General features: G+C 45.2%; 1 protein-coding gene across 1 annotated transcript in view; it reads right to left on the bottom strand.

Moving 5' to 3' along the window:
* TJAP1 (tight junction associated protein 1) overlaps positions 1-17,901 on the bottom strand; it is a 42,586-nt gene extending 24,685 nt beyond the window's left edge. Inside the window, exons 1-2 of the mRNA XM_026081225.1 lie at positions 17,807-17,901; positions 16,778-16,852 (exon numbers count right to left, since the gene is read on the bottom strand). The gene's annotated coding sequence lies outside the window, so the exon portion shown is untranslated. The remainder of the gene's footprint in view (positions 1-16,777; positions 16,853-17,806) is intronic.
* Positions 17,902-17,909: the final 8 nt, after the last annotated feature.

Below are 17,909 nucleotides of genomic sequence, written 5' to 3'. Positions count from 1 at the left end.
GACAACATTCCAGGCACCTCACACTAGTACAAGACAACAAAAGTCAGATTTATAAGGAGGAACAATCTGCTTTAATCTAACATTATGGCTAAGAGTGATCAACTTGTACAAAGGTTCACAATGGTCAGTTTGCCCATCCTCCACCAACATGCACCACAACGGGCTCTTTCATTCCACAATCACATGGCTACAGCCAAACATGACATACTGTTCAGCAAATAATAAAAAGAATCAGCTTTTTCCCTAAGGTCTTGTCTATATATACACTGTATGAAATTAAATTGATTTAGAAAATAATGTAAAGCAGTATAACCCTCTTGGGTAAATGTTCTTAATTCAGTTTAAGAGCACTCTGTATTGAATCAACTTAAGTTAAATAGATAGATACAAGAGACAAACTAAATTAAGGATGCCTATACAAGAATGCTGCACTAATTGAATCCTAACCATTTCTAATCTGATTAAGTTAAACCAGGACAACTTCCCTGCAAAGGCAAGATCTTTAACAATATTAAGTGCAACTCCTTTATTGCCCTTTTCTGCTTCAAAAAAAATTTTTTTTTCTTTTCTTTTTTTTAAATGCAGAGTGGCATCTCTTCTGTAGAATCAATGTAAGCTAACCACACTATACAAAACATATTAAGGCATTAAAGTTATTGACATTTATATGACTTCAAAATTTTACTACTCTTGTGCCAACTAAACATCACCATAATGCTAAGACCTGCATGGCATAACATTTTCTCTGTCCTTCCCAAGCAAGAGGAGAAGGGTGCTAATGAATACCTGTGCTGTACCCTGCTTTCTGTTTGCACACACACGCACCTTTTGCTTGCTGATGTCCAATGTATCTACAGCACTCCAGAGAGTGGGAAGGGATGTTCCACACACTCATTCCTAAGGGTATGGCTCACCAACAGCTTATCTGAGCAAACTGGAGTGTGGAGTTAGATCACGTTAGCTAACTGCCCCCAGGCACGGCCTTACTACTGCCCCTCTTCCACCAGAATATATAAAGTTCTCTGGCTAACTGTGGAGTAACCATAAATACAAAGCAAGTCTGAAGTCACAGACATAACATGCTGCAAATCCTTACCCTAAAACCACTTCTCACCTCCACAATTCCTACAGCATTTCCCATTGAAATGTATTGCCGAAAATAAATTTCAGCAATTTCAAAGTTATTAGTTTTTTCCAATTCCTCATTTAATACTATCTGAACTGTTTCTCCTGAGCATCAAGACCTAATTTCTTATCTTTACTCTTTTAGTACTCTCGCTTTCATCTCTACCTGCTTCCTCACATCCACTCCAGCAACGCAACCTTCACCATCTCATCACTGCCTTCTTCTATGGCCATCTCTCAGCTACCATATACAGAACAATTTTTCCATCCAGTGCAACAAGATTTCCATGGTCAGCACCCAGTGGAGAGAATGCCAGCAGGAAAGCACTGGGGCAGGATCACTGTCTCCAGGTGCTGGAGAGAAAGTCAGTGGGGAAGATTCTCTCGGAGTCCTTCACAGATAACTACATCCCTCATTGGCCTTCAGAAACGAAATTGTGCCACAACGCTGAACAATCTGGTGAACACCCACCTCTGCTGAGCACCAGGAGCAGCTGTGAAACCAACCAGAGTTTTAAATACATTTTATTTACTTATTATTGTTTTGGAAGAGCCATTTTGAAGCACTGATCACATGGCAACAGGGGCTGTAGGTACACACAAGAGTTCAGTTGCTAGGGGAACCATACTTCCACATTTTCTATTTTATGAGATTTAAACTTCAACTTCTGTAAAGGGCTGCAGGAACATTTTAGCAATAAGCTGCTTGGCCTTGCATCTCGGATTCACACTACAATTATAAGGTTATTTGGCCCAACACCAACACTAGGATTCACGCGCACCATGCACTGAGGCATGCGCTGCATACATGCACTGAGGAAGGCAGGAACAATTCCCATTCTGTGGGTAAAGAAACTGAGGCACCAGGAGAGAAAACAGCTTTGTGCACTGTATTTGCATGAAACTTCATGTAGGAGGGAAACAGCCTCAGCCGTTTTGAAAAATGCACTGTAGGAAAATTCAGCAAGACACAGCCATATTTCTTGCACCTAAAACAGAAATGACTGGGATAAAGAGCAGGAAAGCGTGTATGAACTAAGCACCTACCTGACAACAAGGAGCTGAATAGCCTAGGATTCTTTACAAATAAAGCAGCTACCCTGATCCATTAGTGGGAGAACAATATTTGTACTATGCTCAATTCCCTCTGCTGCTAGGGCTTAATCCTAGTAGGAATTGTTTTGGTTTAATTAGCTTTTCCCTAGCAGATGGTCAGATGTGAGAGGCAGAGAATGGTACAGGCTTAACTGTTGTGTGATTGTGCAGCTGCATCTGTAGCTGAACAGTTAAGCATGTCCAGGAGTCCAGCTGTAGTCTGCACAACACAGTCCATCTCTGGCATTAGCCAAATGTCAGCTTCCTCTTTCTCCAGATTATATGCCACAGTCAGAAGCATTATCCAAAGGCAGGCAAACAACTAACATGCAGTCTCACCCTCATCCCCTTTGTCAGAGAAAATCCTCAAATCTTAGTCAGCTGAGAGTCCCTCTTTTCTTTGCTGACACAGAAGCACATTCAGAAGCATTGCCATGGAAACTTAAACCATCCTCTGTGCTATCCATCAGAGAAGATCTTCAAGCACAGAAATATTTTATGATCTCTGCAGCACTGAACACAGACAACAGTCAGCGTACTGAAGTAAAATTAGAGACTCCAGTGTTGTGTAAGGATAGCAGTGGGTCATTCTTAAACCAGACAGCCTAATCCTCTCTTCATGTACAACATGCAATAGCTCTTTATGAGCTGGCAGTGAAAAGCCGTTTAGCACTGAAACAGAGGTGGTGTTAAGGTAACAAACTCATCCAACCAGAGAAGAAAAAAAGAGGAAGTGTTCACAGTCTTTTCCCAAAGTTGACCAAGTCCTGTCACTTTGTCTTCCCAGAAGCTAAGAGTGATAGTGCTACTCACTCCCTTGCAAAGAGTGCTTCTTCCCATGCATGGATGTCTCCTGCTTAATTCAAGTTCTAGCCATTTCCTCCTCTGCAGACTGCATCAAATATTCTCCACAGACTTCCACGCAGCCCCTATATCCAGGCACCGTTTTGTGTCAGAGCACCCACACCTACACCCTGGCAGCAGTCTCAACAGGCCACAAGGCAAGAACAAGAAAAGGAGACTGCTTCAAAAACATGCTTTGGGCCTAGCAGAGTTAGAGCCTGAGCCAAGGGCAGGAACAGGCACAAAACTTTTCTCAACTCTGTAAACAGTGGAGCAGCATGGTTCCCAAAGCACAACGTAACCCTGGAGCATCTTCTCCCTTTTTTGTGGTATGGCCCTGTAGTTAGTCTTGCCTCAGTTTGCCTGCTGGATTTTCTTTTTCTTTTTTTTTTTTTAAATGATTCTCTTAGCCTTTCAGCACCACCAGACCACTGAGGGATTTTATTCTGAGAGTTCAGTCACAGAAACACAACACAGTTTAATCCAGCTAAAGAAAAACAAACAGATCCACCCACCCATCTTTCATTGCTGACCTGTACAGAGCACGCAATGGCTCTGGCTCTTCTCTTACCATTCACCTGGGCTCCCGTTAGTCCTTTTAATGGCAGAATCCTAACTGAAAGGACCTACACCTCTACTCCCCGCCCCACAGACTGCATAGAAGGTGGCTGCTTGCCACCAGCAGTCACAGGCTGTCCCGCCTGTCCTTCTCTATATGCTGCATTATACTTCCTACATTCACCTTTCTCCCTTGGAGAGGATAACCACAGACACTCCAGCTGAGACCAGGCAGGGCTGCTTCAGTTCTTTTCTCAGACACAACCCTTCCCGGGGACAGAGCAGCTTTCATCAACTGTCTCCTTTCACGCTTGCTGTCACTGCTAAAACCAAAGTCGTTCTCAACTGCTAATAACCAGCACGAACTGTCCTAAGGGGTAATTGTAGTGAAGGCCAGGCACTTAAGCGTTACCACAAGGCCAACTTGTCCAGGCTAGCACTACATCCCCTGCCTGGCATTGCTCCTGTAAAATTGAAGCGCCTGGTCTTTGCTACCATTATCCTTTAGGATAGCATAAGCCTGTTAATTATTCTGAGGTTAAGAAAAAATCATCTCCTCTTGAGCAGCAAAGAAAGGCTTTTCTCCTTCACACGGCTCTTCTCTCTAGACTCCCCTATAAGAGAGCTCCGCACAGACCTTCACTTACAGTTTTACTGTATCTCCTTCCCAGCTTGCCCTCTGAAGTCACCTCTTGTCACCTATCCTCAAAGGGTCTCTAACTGAGACTAGAGAATGACCAGCCCAACATATCCTAAAGAAAGCAAGCTACCACATGCCAGGTACCTTTTTTTGTTAAATGTCTTAGATTAAACCACTCAAGAAGCTAACAGCTTGCAGCTCCCCTCATCTAAGGGCAAAGACAGTGGAGGAAAGCCAATGTATCGCCAGACAGGTGCTGCAAAGAGGTGTTTGTCCAGTGCTGAGAGCAAGCTGGTGGCTCATGTCTTTGTCTTTGTGCAGCTGCAAGATCTGCGGCCTTGCAGAGGCTGTGACTCTGGGCTAAGGAATGTCTTAGCTGCAGAAACACCACAACATCTGCTCCTCCCTCAAGGTGCCCCAGGACCAGAACAATTTCCTTATTTTACTGTCTGGCTGTGGGGCTGCTTTCTGCTCCCTGTCCCACCAGGGGGAGATCTAACAACTTGGTGAGGGTGACTGCTACTCAACCCAAAGGAGTGCATCTCCCCAGAAGAGGTGTTTGGGCACGAACCCCAAAGCACAGAGACCAGGATTCCTTCACCTTCCTGAAGGCCAGCAGGGAAATCAAGCTGAGGAACTAGCCACTTTCTAGCTACCATGTATTAAAATTCACCGATGGGAAAAGAAAAGGGACAAGACTGAGGCCACCCTCCTCCTCAGCCAACATCACATCTATTCCATTCCAGCTCCCTTGCTCCCCTCCTGTCAACCAGAAAGTGGCAGTAGGAGCAATGTTTAATCCTAAGCAAGACCCCCATTTTGCAGCAGTAGCCTGTATCTCATGACAAAGCTGAAACACCTCAATGATAAATTCAGAATGATTATATACACTTAAAGGTTCAATTGATAACTTTCCACATAATCCAGTTTTAAACTCCCTTATATTTTTGCTACGCTTCATGTTGCCACAGGGCATATCGTTCATTTTGGCACTGCACAACAGAGGAAGGAGAAGAAAGATTCAGGCAACATATACTTTTCTTCACAATACCTGAAAGTCCTGAAAGTTGGGGACAGAGTCAGTGGCAACTAATTTGAAATAGTGTACAGATTACATGAAGTCAGGGGAGAAGAGAGCCAAATGCAAATAATTTCCAATCCTTTCATAGTCAAAAGAGTCTTTGGCAACAAGTAACATTCCCCTAACCATCTACAATTGAGATCCTGCTTTGAAAAGTGATACATCCTTGTCCAGAGACAGCGGCATGGTCTGGTACAGTAGTTCTGCAGCAATGGAGCTGGAGACTGCAGCAACAACCAGAAAGCAACAACTATGCTATAAAGTCAAAGCTAAGGATAGCAGTATGAAGGTCTCCCATAGAAGACAAACTTTAATATGGAAGCAACTGGCTGGTCACAGAATTTGAGGCTGCTGGGAATTGCCAGAAGGAAAAGTGCAAGTCCCAAAGATCAAAACAAACTGTTTAATGAGCTGAACAGGCTAGGGCTTACCCAGGACACAGAAGATGCTCAGCTGTTTCTTCTACAAGCCTTGCCCAGAGCCTCCCTGTACTCACAGTGGCACTGCCAAAAGGGACCATCTTTCCCTGTGCCAGGCAAATGAAAGACTTAGGGGGAAAAAAAGCAGGGATGGCTTGCATGATAGGACCATAGAAAACTAGTGTCTGTTTTGCCCAGAAATCAGGGCAAGGATCCCAAAATAATGCATCTGCATCCTGATCTGCCATTCCTCACCAAACTTCCAGGGCTTAAATGCCAGCTCTTGGGGTGCCAGCCAGAAGAAGGAGGCTTTTTTAGAACAAGCTGGAACAGTTCAGCTGCAGTGGATACACAACAACATTTACACTACCGACTGGGGGAACCGCTCCTGCCTGGGGTTAAATCCCGGGTCCACTCCATCTCCGGATGTACAACACAGTTTGTACTGAGAACAGCTTGATGGCACGAGTCACTCAATCGTCTGCTGATTTGCCACGAGCACACAAGGCAGCAGGGGGACAAGCCAACCTTAACTGGCCTTACCGGTATAAGTTAAGCCTTACAACACACCCAAGCAAACAGCCAGTTCCTTTGGAGGAGCAGGCATGAGTTATTTTGCTGCAGCTATAAAGGAAACATTGCTGCTAGGACATGCCCCTGGAGTGACTGTGCCACTCAGCTCTCCCGCTGCATTCCTGGGGTTGTTTAGCATGGACCCAGCTCCAGCCTTTCCACAAGCAAGAAGCAGTCTGAACCCTGAATGCCATCTGCAAACGCTGCCAGACTCCACCTCCTGTGTGCCTGCAGGCCAGCAGGTGTGGCCAGGAATGGCACAAGCTACACACCAAACACACCTTTGATGTGGAGCTGAAAGCATGTAGCCAGGGGGCATGAACAGCACGCCGCCCAGCCGCCTTGCTGACTCCCAGTGCAGGAATGTGGCTGCAACCACAGGCCAAGGAAGGCAAACACACTGCATTCCTCACCAGGCAGGGAAGGAAAACAAGCAGCCAGCCCACACACCCGCCACACGCCCCACGCATGCCAGCCCTGCCACTGCCAGGACCCCAACGATAGCTTTAGTCCCAAACCCGGCTGTGGGAGAGCTCTCCAGGCGACATCTCGAGCCATGGGGCAAGAGAAACAGAGCATGGCAGGAAAGTTATCAACAGGGCATGCAAGCTGCGGGGAGGAGAAGAGCAGCCATCAGGGCTGGGAAGTAACCACATTCCAGGGCAGGAACAGAGCTCTGTGCAGTAGCCTGGGAAGGGAATTTCCCTGATTTTTCCTATAAGACAAGGGGCAAACACAACACTGAGTCTTGCTGAGCTGAGGGGGCAGAGCTGAATGAGAAGCTGACTTCAGGCATCAAGGGTGCTTGGAAGGATCCAGATCTTTCTTCTCCCTCAGGAAATCCCTCTACCTAAAGTCAACCAGCTTCTCTGAGATACAATCATTTCCTCCTTATCACAACATCCTTCTGCAGACACTGTCCTCACTGCCCACAGAAACAGATCTGATCTTCATTGTACATGATTCTCCCCCCACCAGCAATGACACTTGATCACTCACATGATCATGAAAAGAAAAATTCTGTGTATGAAAATCCATGATACTCCTCTTCTCCCAGGACCTCACTATTTCAGACTTACAAGCAGACCCTACGCTCTAGCCAGAAAAAGACTACACCATTTCCACATGGCACTCCTTCAAACTCCAAAGCTTTCCACAGAAGCTACTCTTCCCAAACAGGAAGCTACTCCAAATGAAAGAGAGATGAGGATGCACCAGGAGGTACAAGTTATCTATGTCCTCAAGCCAATGCAAAGAAAGGCTGTATTCCGAATCCCTCATGTTGTGAATCTGCACTTACTTTGTGTAATACAATTAGCCATCAACCCACTCTTAAAAACCCATTGCCCAGTGCTGAGGGCCAGTTATGAGACTTAATAGCCAGTGTTCTCTCAATGCGAAGCAGAAAAGCCACCGCTCTGATGAGCACTGTAGCAAGGATATAACCCACCTGAATCTGCAGCAATACCCCAAAGGACTCCAAGGAGAACTCCGGCCCACTACGCCTCACACAGTAGGTTCTGAACTTCAGCAAAGGAATGTCAGAAAGGAGCAGGATTTCATAAGGCAAAAATGAGAGAAACTATACAACACAAGCTGATATGGCAGAATGGATATTCCCTTCTACTCTCCAAGAAGCAAAGAGGGATGTGCATACATACATAGGGAGCCCTGTGCTGTCATTGCACAAAGCAGAGTCAACAAATTCAAACAGCACCAGTGAAGGGCTGAAATGCTGTAATCTCTGGGGAACTTGGAAGGGGAAAGCTCAACATAGCCACAAGCTCCAGGAACATACCAACGCATCTAGCAAGCTGCCAGAGCAGGGATGGTTTATAAGCCCGTGGCCCAGCTGCTCCACACCCCACATGTGCATTTCAAGGCCCTCACAGAGGGGAATGGTCTGGTATTAGGTAATAAGAGCAGACCAGATGAGGTCCTGATTTCCCATGCCTATTAAAATTCAAGGCCCCAAGCTACCTAGTTCCTTCCAAGGCTATAAGGTAGGCTATTGCACTAGCTCCAGTGACTGGAAGAAAGAGGCATGAGAGGCCAGATTTACCAATAGATTTTTATCCAAAGATATAAATAGAAGCCTGGCAGGACTTACAAAAGCACCCAAACAGATTAGGTGTTTAAATCACCATATGCAGGAGAAAGGGCTTCTCTGGTTCTAACCACTCCATACCTCTCCAACCCCAACCACCACAAGAAAACCTAATTCAGAGAGGACGGAAGCCCCTGCTGCTCAACAGGTTGCCAAAGGCCATCCCTGTGCAATCCACTCCAATGGTGACTGCACACAAATTCCCACAAGCCTCAACAGTGCAACCTGCAATGGCTGCAGCTCTTGCAGCATTTAGATCTGTCTGCTTCCCAGAATAGGAGCTGCCTCTTCAGCCTCTCCTCTCCCCTCCTCCACTACACCTTTGTTTTTCATACACTTAATACTGTTTCAAGGTACAACCCTCATCCTGCCACCGGTGGGCGGGTGAGTGGGGGAAAGGGGCCCTTTATAATTGTAGTGTTGCAATCTGCCAGCCCAGCCAGGCAGCCTGTTCCCGCCTGCACTGTATTAAATACCTTATAACTGATTACACCCCCATGGGGCATGATTAGCAGTCTTCAGAGAACAAAGTCTACTTTCATAAGAATAAGAACAGACACGTACTGCTAACCTACTACACAGCTGGGCAGGCGAGGAAACAGAGGGGAAAAAAGAAGGGCGTGTGGCGGGAAGAGCTAACTGCACTGCTACCCCTGTTCTTTCCTTCCCTCCCCTATTCTAGAGTCTGTGAGCTGCGATTTGCACTGCCATGAATTATTCCCTTCAGACCTAGCCCAGAAGATTCAGGTAACGCAAGCTCATAAATAAACTTCTGTCATGGAAGTTGGGCAAAGTCCTGACCTGAAGAGGTAAGGCCTTGAGGCAACTGCATTGAGCTTTGCTCTGGGTGACAACAATTCCTTGACATCAGTTTGCAGAAAAAGGGAAGACTGAATTCCCACAGTAGCATCAAAAACAGCAAGGAGAAAGAAAGCTTGAAATATAATCACATACCCACACTCCCCTCTGTCACTCAGTATATGTCTGAAAAGTCTATACTATATAAGAAAGAGCAAAGCATCTAATTTAGTCTCTAGGCTAACAGCTCTCCAGAATCAGGTGTTTTTTTCTGGAGGGGATAGAGAAGGCAGCAAACAGGAGGAAAACCCTCTCCATTTGAGACAGATAACTGGGATCCCCAAACATACACAATCCATACACACTGCAGTAACAAAGAACCAGCTTGATGGAAACTTAGCCAACCTGACATGAAATGACCTTCAGCTCATTATAAGGTGTCTTCCAAATCTCTAATGCCCACACAAACAGCCACAAACATATTTGGTACTATCTGGCCTCCATCTCAACAAAGCACCGAAAAAACAAAACAAAACAAAAAAACCCCCCAAACCTGTGCAGCTTTCACCAAAAGAAGCAAGAAAAAAAATGGAGGCTCAGACAAGCCCAGGATCAGCCCTTCCAGCTACTCTCCCCAAACCAATCACAGAGGAGAGCAAAGCAGGAACTCCAGGAAAATGTTCACAGAGGGGCACCTGCATAGAATCTTCAGCAAAACAGAACTTTTCTAACTGTGTCATTTGGCAACAAGTGACCTGCTTCACCCAGAGCCCACTTGCTTTGCCTGTGGCCCAACGGCTGCTTACGGTATGGCCTGGAGGCCTTGTGTTCAGCTGATGCATCTGGAGGGGGGAGCCTGGCTGAAACATTCCACCCAGATTCTTACCCAACCCACCCAAGAACGGGTTTGTTGATGGAGACACCAACCCAGCTAAAAATGATCTGCTCATATCTGCATTACTCAGCAGCTGGTTCTTCATCCAGCACAAATGAGATATTTGAACTGTCCTTTCTAGTCTTATTTGTACAGGAAAATCTGTGTATTCTCTTTTATTACAGAAAAACCTGAAGGCACCAACTGAACCTGAAGATGACCCTTCTCAAGAATGGTTACTTTAAACAACTCTGGGATTTAAATTATCCCAGACAGCACAAAAGTAGTTTGACTTTGGGAGCTGAAGTTGCAATACCATAATAAATCCAAGTGGCACAGTAAAATCTTTCCTAAAAGCTGAAAGTTGTGAAGCCCCAGATAGCCTTGTATACAATCTGATTCTGCTACCATGGGCTAGTCCATGGGAAACCACACTTCACACTGTACAAAACAATACAAAAAAACCCTCTACAGTCCTTCAGCTCTGGCAAGACAGAAGTAGTTTGTCCGCATCCTGGCTATAAAAAACAATTAGCTACCAATCAACTGTTCAATCCCCCACCATGCAGGACAACTGTCAATCAGGCATTCAGGCTCAGTTGACAAGCTAGCAAGCATGGCAAACCAACTCCTTCCCCGGCTGCCATACCATAATGTATACCCTGCACCCACTCCCATCCCCAGAGTAAACTGCTTTCCCCTGCAGAGAAGCACTCCTGCTATTCTGTTACCAGTATTCACCACCAGGGCAAGAGACCCTAATTTAGCCCGGCACGGGCCTTCTGCAAACTGCTAATCCCCAATACACAGCTGTTTTTCAAATGCACAAGCATGAGCAAACCGTAAACGATTTATGGCGTGTGGCAGGAAGACTCCTGGCTCCCCRCGTAGGCGGGGTTTTCGGACAAGATCATGCTTGGACTAATGTTTATATTGCGAGTTGTCAGTCGGGTAGTAAATCATCTCTGGAGCTACATAGTAATACAGCTCTTCCCCACCCAGCTGGAGCCTCGACTACACTGAACCCTGTTACAGCTATTTCAAACACACCTGGGAACCTATTACAAAAACACCAACAAATCAAGGAAAAATGGATACACTAATGAATAGATTCTGCAAAAATTCTGCAGTTCAGCAAGGCTGATTTGCTTTCAGGAATCAACCCCACCTGGCATGAGAAGCTTCCCAAAAATGACACTCCTTACTAGCCCTAGAAGAAACTGCAGTGAGTACCTCCACAGACATCTCCTGCTAGTAAAGTGTGCTGCTAGCAAAATACAGTGAGCCGAGAAAACCCTTCTGAGCAAAGCTTGCGTTTCCTAGCACTTACATAGCCAGTGCATGAACAATGCTTGGAAATTCAATTCTAAAACTCAAAAATTATATTTTGCATGCTTTAGTGCATGAGATGCTTTCTGCTCATAAAAATGAAACCACCTAAAGGTAAGCTGTGAACATGAAGAAGATCCTTCTCAAGAAGGGTTACTTTAAACAACTCTAATTTAAACAAAGTATCCTGCTGATTTCTATTATTTTCTTTCCCTCTGTTTGATAGGGCTGTGCATACAATACAATATGAATCCCCCCCGCAGGTAAAAGTGAAGGGGAAAGAGTTCTTAAAAAAGGAAAAAAAAAGATATACAAATAAAAACACACAAGAACATCCAGAACAGTAGAAGAAACTGCAATCACTTTTTGCTCATTTGAGATCGACTAGATTTCAAGTCACCTCCCTAGAATTTTTTAACCTTCCCACCAGGCAACAACAGATCCCTCACTAAGGAACAGCAAAGTTGCAGGATGAAATCTGATTTAGGAGACAACAAAGCAAGGTATCTTTGGGAATTGTATAAAGCACACGCAGCAACACATACCAAGGTCTGAGTACAGTTACCCTGAGTAGCATATGCTAAAATAATGGTCAAAAAACTTACTGCCACAATAATTATCTAATTATTATCTTGGGAAAATATCTTATATTCGTTTGAAACAAATGCTATAAAGTAAAACTTGCCTAAGGCTTTTTACGAGCCTAAGTATAATTCCACAACAGTTAAGAGAAACTACCTCATCTACCCCTTTTCATTTCAGAACCATTCATGCATAAGTGTTACAATAATGCAGCTGGACGACTGAGACTTGAAACACAAGAGTAAGAAAATTCAGTTATGATCCCTACAACATTGCCAAAGCCAACTTTATCACAGGGACAAAATACAAATGTGGAACTCAGACAAGACAGAGTAGTCACTGTAGAACTCGCAGTTGTGAATTTGCCAACCCTTAGAAATCAGAAATTTAAAACAGTTCTCTCTTGCCACTAGCAGCAGGTCAGGTGCCCTGTGCAAAAGTCCCTAAAAAACAGCCTAACCCCCTACAGGAAACCACATGTTCCAATCCTGACCCATTCCACATTTTATCTGTATTCCCTCAGCATCACACAGACAATTTCTGTGAAAGTCAGTAGCCCCTCACTCATTTACAGCAGTTATGCCTGCCACAAAAGGGTTAAGCTGTGCTCTAAAGCACTTGTGTTGTTTCCAGCACAGCCTATAGGGAGGGCATCCATACGCAGATCTCAAGGTCTGCAGGACCTGCTCCAAGCCCTGAAAATCCTCCCCCTCTGCTCTTACCTTCAGGAATTCCCTCTACATTAAGGCAGACATTACAAACAAACATGCCCTTGAACATATCTCCATACCACTGCTACTTACCTTTACTGGCCTGTTCATCAAATCCAATTCACATCCATGTGATCAAGCAGCACTAATGATCCTCTTGGTCCTCAACACAGTTGGGACATGAGTGCAGGACAAAGAATGTGTCTTCCCAAATACAGGGAAGTTGAGGCTCATGCCAGAACATACTGGATCTCACTAGAATAGCCTTAGAGGAGTCCACCCCTCCAGCTGCTTTCTGACTAAAGTCCACTTACAAAACTGCAATGTGTAGAGGCCAAACTCCACATGCTCTTTTCGCTCTTAGAAGCAGAGGCAAGAAGCATAAAGCACCTTGCCTGACCACTTGGAAAGAGACAATACTTACACGTCTTGGCATTCACAAATAAGACACAATCTTCATCTATGGGCTGCACTATCCTTCCAAGGACCCCTCTTTTCCACAGCTTAAAATTCTCAGCTACTAGGGCTACTCAGATCAGTTGGGTTTGGGTTTTTTGTTGTTTTTGTTTTTTATTAAATGCAGTTATCACAAAAGGGAAGACTGGCAGGTAATCTAACATAGCAAATAAGTGTGATTCAATACTTTGTCTCTGACACAGGCCAATACGTTAGAAGAAGGAGCAAGAAGCCCCAGTGGACAATTATGGAATGAACTGTCCTTTTTCCTAACCTTTACCTGTTAGAGATTGAGTTATGTCTGAAAAATACGTCTTCTAAAACAAGTACTTTAGCTAAAGCAAGTCTGAACATTTCCACTCATATAAGAGTTTGATCTTTTCTGAATCCCGCTCAACTTAGCCTCAGTGCTATTATGTGGTAGTGAATTTCCACAGATTAGACATCATGTGAAAACACTTTAAAATCATTATTCAGTTTGATGCCTATCAGTTTTACTGAATTGCATTCACCTCAACTGAAGAATACATTCCAGCTCCTTCATCTCTCTACAGCAGTCTTCCTCAGACTTGGCACCTAGCATTGTTGAAAAAAGCAGAGGAAAACCGAGCCCACCCAAGTGATGCTAATCCTGCATTCCAACCATTGCAACGCTGTTCTCACACTCCTACGTGGCCGTTTCCTTCCTAAGCACAGCTCCCAGGAGGACACTCCAGAGGGGGTGGCTTATGTCATTCCAAATATGAGACAGCCTGTGAGCCGCTGCTCTTGGCAATCTATGTCTGAACATATTAGCAATAAGACCATAAATTAACATGCTGGCAAGAAAGAGAACAATTTTCACGTCTAGAACAAATAAGGGGCAGAAAAGTGAAGAGAGGAACCTAAGTCAAAGATACAGCCAGATAAGGTCTTACAAGCTGTGGAAGCAAGCACACAGATCCTGGGAAGGGATGAAAAGCAGCGGTCTCAGAGTGGCCACTTGCTTTAAACAAAGCGGGGCCTGACTTGCACTCCACAGCAATTTCACCATGCTACAGAATATGGAAGACAGTGGACCACACAAGGGTCTGCTTCATTTTGAAGTCGCAGCTTAGCATATTCTTTTCATTTCTTCTCCTCCACCAAGCTTCGCTACAGTATTCATCACTACAGTATCCAAGCACCTTATAGCCATTTATTGACTCTTCCCCAAATCCACAATAAGATATGTGTTCATCATATTTTGTAACCAAAGAATGAAGACCAAGAAACAGTAATGATCTGAATATGCTCACACAATAAATTTGCAGCAGAAATTACATATCCTACGTTCCAGATCAGAATTCTGACCACAGGGTCATCCTTCCCTTCTAATCAGCTCAATTTAAAAAAAAGTAACATTCTTCCTATACCAGTTACAGATACAGCCAATATGGAACAAGACAAAAGCCCTTAGGTAGGGGAACTGCCATGGAAACAAAATGGACAATCTTATCCCTAAGGCATTAGCCCAGTTTGCAGACATTATGCACATAGCTCCTTTGCAGTCCTGTATAAAATGGAGAGAAGCATCATATTTATTCAGTTACTAGTGACAAAAAATACACATTCTTAGCACCAGCTAGCTAAAAAATGCCACAAACACACACTGTCCATTGTTCAAGGTGTCATACAAGAAGGGGATATTTTCCCAACCAAAGCTTTCAAGCAAGGAGATGGATATGTCTAACTTCGGGACTTAAATTTACTTCCAAAAAAACAATCAAGTCTAATAGTCAAGAAAACCTGTTCTGTCCATAATGACAATTCCAGTTCCTGACAACTCTGGTCAAGAGAGCAGAGATGAGTTGGAAAGGTATCAAACAGGACCCTCATTTCATAGCGGAGGAATCCTACCCTCAAACCACACCTCACCTAGACTCATTTGAGACTCCCACATGTAGCATTTCTCCTAGCAACATGAAAGCCAGAGGGTAAGGGACCTTACTACATTATTCTTGCCCCTCTATGCTGTAAAAGCTAAGCCTTTGTTCACAAGGACACAATAYGGTTAATACATTATAATCTAACTTCCAGAAATATTTCTTGGGTAGAGGCGGTGATGCATGGAAGTCTCACACTATTTTTCAGTGCATCCTCCTTAAAACATAGCAGACATTTTAGCAGGTTAGGGAGCTCATTTTTTGATACTAAGGCAGTACTTCCTTGAGAAATAAAGGTTGTCAGCCTCCATGACTCATAAGCAAACAACTTCAAACAACTTCAAAAAACTTCAAACAACTACTGAAAAATATAGTAACATTTTACTGAGTTCTGATAATTTTGTTGTTAAAACTGTTTGTCTTTCTTTGCCTTTTTAAAAGCATCTTATATGCCATGCCAAATGCCACAAATCCTTTCTGCAAGAAGGCTCCAGTACCCTCCACATCAGCACACACCCACTGTCCTATCCAACTTTGTTTATCCTGCTCTGGGACAAAAAGGGACAGACAAGCAAAGGACTATGCCTCTTTCCTAAACTACTTCCCCAAAACATTAATCCCCATGGTTGCACTAAGAGTGGATGGGGAAGATAAGAATTCAGGGTTTGAGAGCTGCAAAACAAGTGACTTATCAGTGGCCAAGAACTACTAGAAAAAGACTGGAAAAGAATGCAAGGTCATCTTTGGTTCAAACAGTTGGTTTGAAGAAGCAACAGGTCTTCACATGTAACATCCCCTCCTGACCTAAGTACCTTGTTAATATTAAAGATGAAGATAGCCATGGGCTGCACTTTGGAACTTTGCTCACCCTTCCGAAATGTATTCCCACAATTCCTGGGAAGGAATTAAAAGCCAGAAACTTCTGACACCACAGCTAGGGTCTGCTAGTTTAAATGCTGATCTGACATCCAGAGGCTGAAATACAGTGTATGCACAGCACCATTGGGATACGTAAGCTTTCTGCAGCAATTGAGTAACAAGTGAAGAGAAGACAAAGGAGTTGCACTAAAAGTGACTTGACAAATAAGTGAAAGGACTGAACAAATTTCAAAGGACCAACTCTTAGGTACCAAATAGTTGCCCCTCTAAACTGGATCTCAACAGTGAATTCAGGAGAACACAGAAAGACCAGTAGTGCACCCACACCATCCTTCAGGGGATCAATTAGATGATGTGTGGAAAATACAATATAGTGGAAGAAATAACCTAACAGAACAGAGGATCACTGAAATTACCTAACTTGCAATCACTACAACAGTCAGATCTTCAGAAAAGATTTCACTGCAACTCTGGCTGTGTAGACCTCTTGTAATTACACAGAGAACACAGCTAGTTCAGCACTGAAAGAACAGACTTTAGATGGCTTCTTTGGATAGCGCATAAAGAGCACCAGTTTAGCTCTTTAACTCAACTTTTCTTCCCGGTGACTCTTACTGAATTTTTCAGAGTTACTCCTACTTCATTTGCATCTCTGATCTCTCAATTCAGGCAACGTTGGCTTACTATGTTACAAAGAACATCCTAGAGAGGGATACTTTGCCAGGTATGTGCTTAACACATTCTCAAAAATTCAAGTACTGGGACAAAAACAACTCAGCATCAGCTCATTCCTGGCTTTCTTACCTGCAGTCTGATGCTTCAACAAGGATTCATTGCTTCCTCTTATGTAGTCCCTTTATCTCAGTTCTGTCTCTGATTCTGTAAAATATAGAGGCATACCTCTGAAAAGCTTTCTCTAGCATGGAACTATCTAAATTTAATGGATGATTATTTTCAGTGGACAACACCCACATGGTACCTCTCAGATCTGCCAGATATGTGTATCACTTGCACACCTTCACGCCTACCAGTGCAAATCTTCCGCCCATTGAAAAATCTGCTTATTAGCACTTAATCTTTTACTCTACTCCATGCTGTGTGCTCCAGCCCAGAGCCAGATGCAGTTCAGTATCTATTGTTCACCTGTTTTTCTTTAATGCCTCTCCTTGCTCCCAAGGGCTGCTCACTAACTCAGTAGTAGGAAGCATCTATTACACTAGACAGGGTATAGAGGCTAGCAGAGAATTTCCCATTTCCCCCTTGCCAGCTTTGGCACCAGGGGAGTGCTGCTCCCTCCCTTCCAACTCTCTTTCAGTCATACTCTGGTGCCTTAACATACACACAGGCCCAGACTTGTTCCCTTTCATAGCTCTGACTCCAGCAACCCTCCCTGCACAGACACCGTTCTCTCATCCCCCATAACCCCTACCTCTCCATCACCAAGACAAGGCTACACCCTGAGCGGACCTGGCACAACCTGCCATTTCCCGCCACAGGCCACCCCCCTCACACACACACCGGGAGGGGCAGCTCCCCCCGGGGCCGAGGCCGTGGCTCTACCATCCTCCAGCCCACGGCCCCCACCTGCCGCCCGCCCCGGCTCGGCCCGGCGGCCCCCTTTGCCCTCGGCGCCGCCCACCCCGGCCTGACGCCCTCCCGGGGGACGCCAACACCTCCTCCCTCCCCGGGCCGCAGGCGGGGCGGGGGCAGCCCCGCTCGCAGCAGCCCACCCGGGAGGGCCGCCAGGGCCGGGGCCCCGCCCGGGCCCGGGCTCGGTCCCCAACCGGTCGCGCTGCCCGCTGCCCACCCGCGGAGCCCCAGCCCGGCTCTGACCCGCTGGGACGCGGCTCCGCCCGGGGTCCCGGGGACTTTGCGGCCGGTTCGGCCCCGGTTCGGCCCCGGTTCGGCCCGCCCCAAACTTTGCCCCCGCTCGGCC

This window comes from Apteryx rowi, unplaced genomic scaffold, assembly GCF_003343035.1.
Source record: "Apteryx rowi isolate R43461 unplaced genomic scaffold, aptRow1 scaffold_54, whole genome shotgun sequence".
In the NCBI taxonomy this organism is placed as follows: Eukaryota; Metazoa; Chordata; class Aves; order Apterygiformes; family Apterygidae; genus Apteryx; species Apteryx rowi.
The sequence above is the reverse complement of the archived record's forward strand: the minus strand, read 5'-3'. Positions and strand labels throughout refer to the sequence as shown.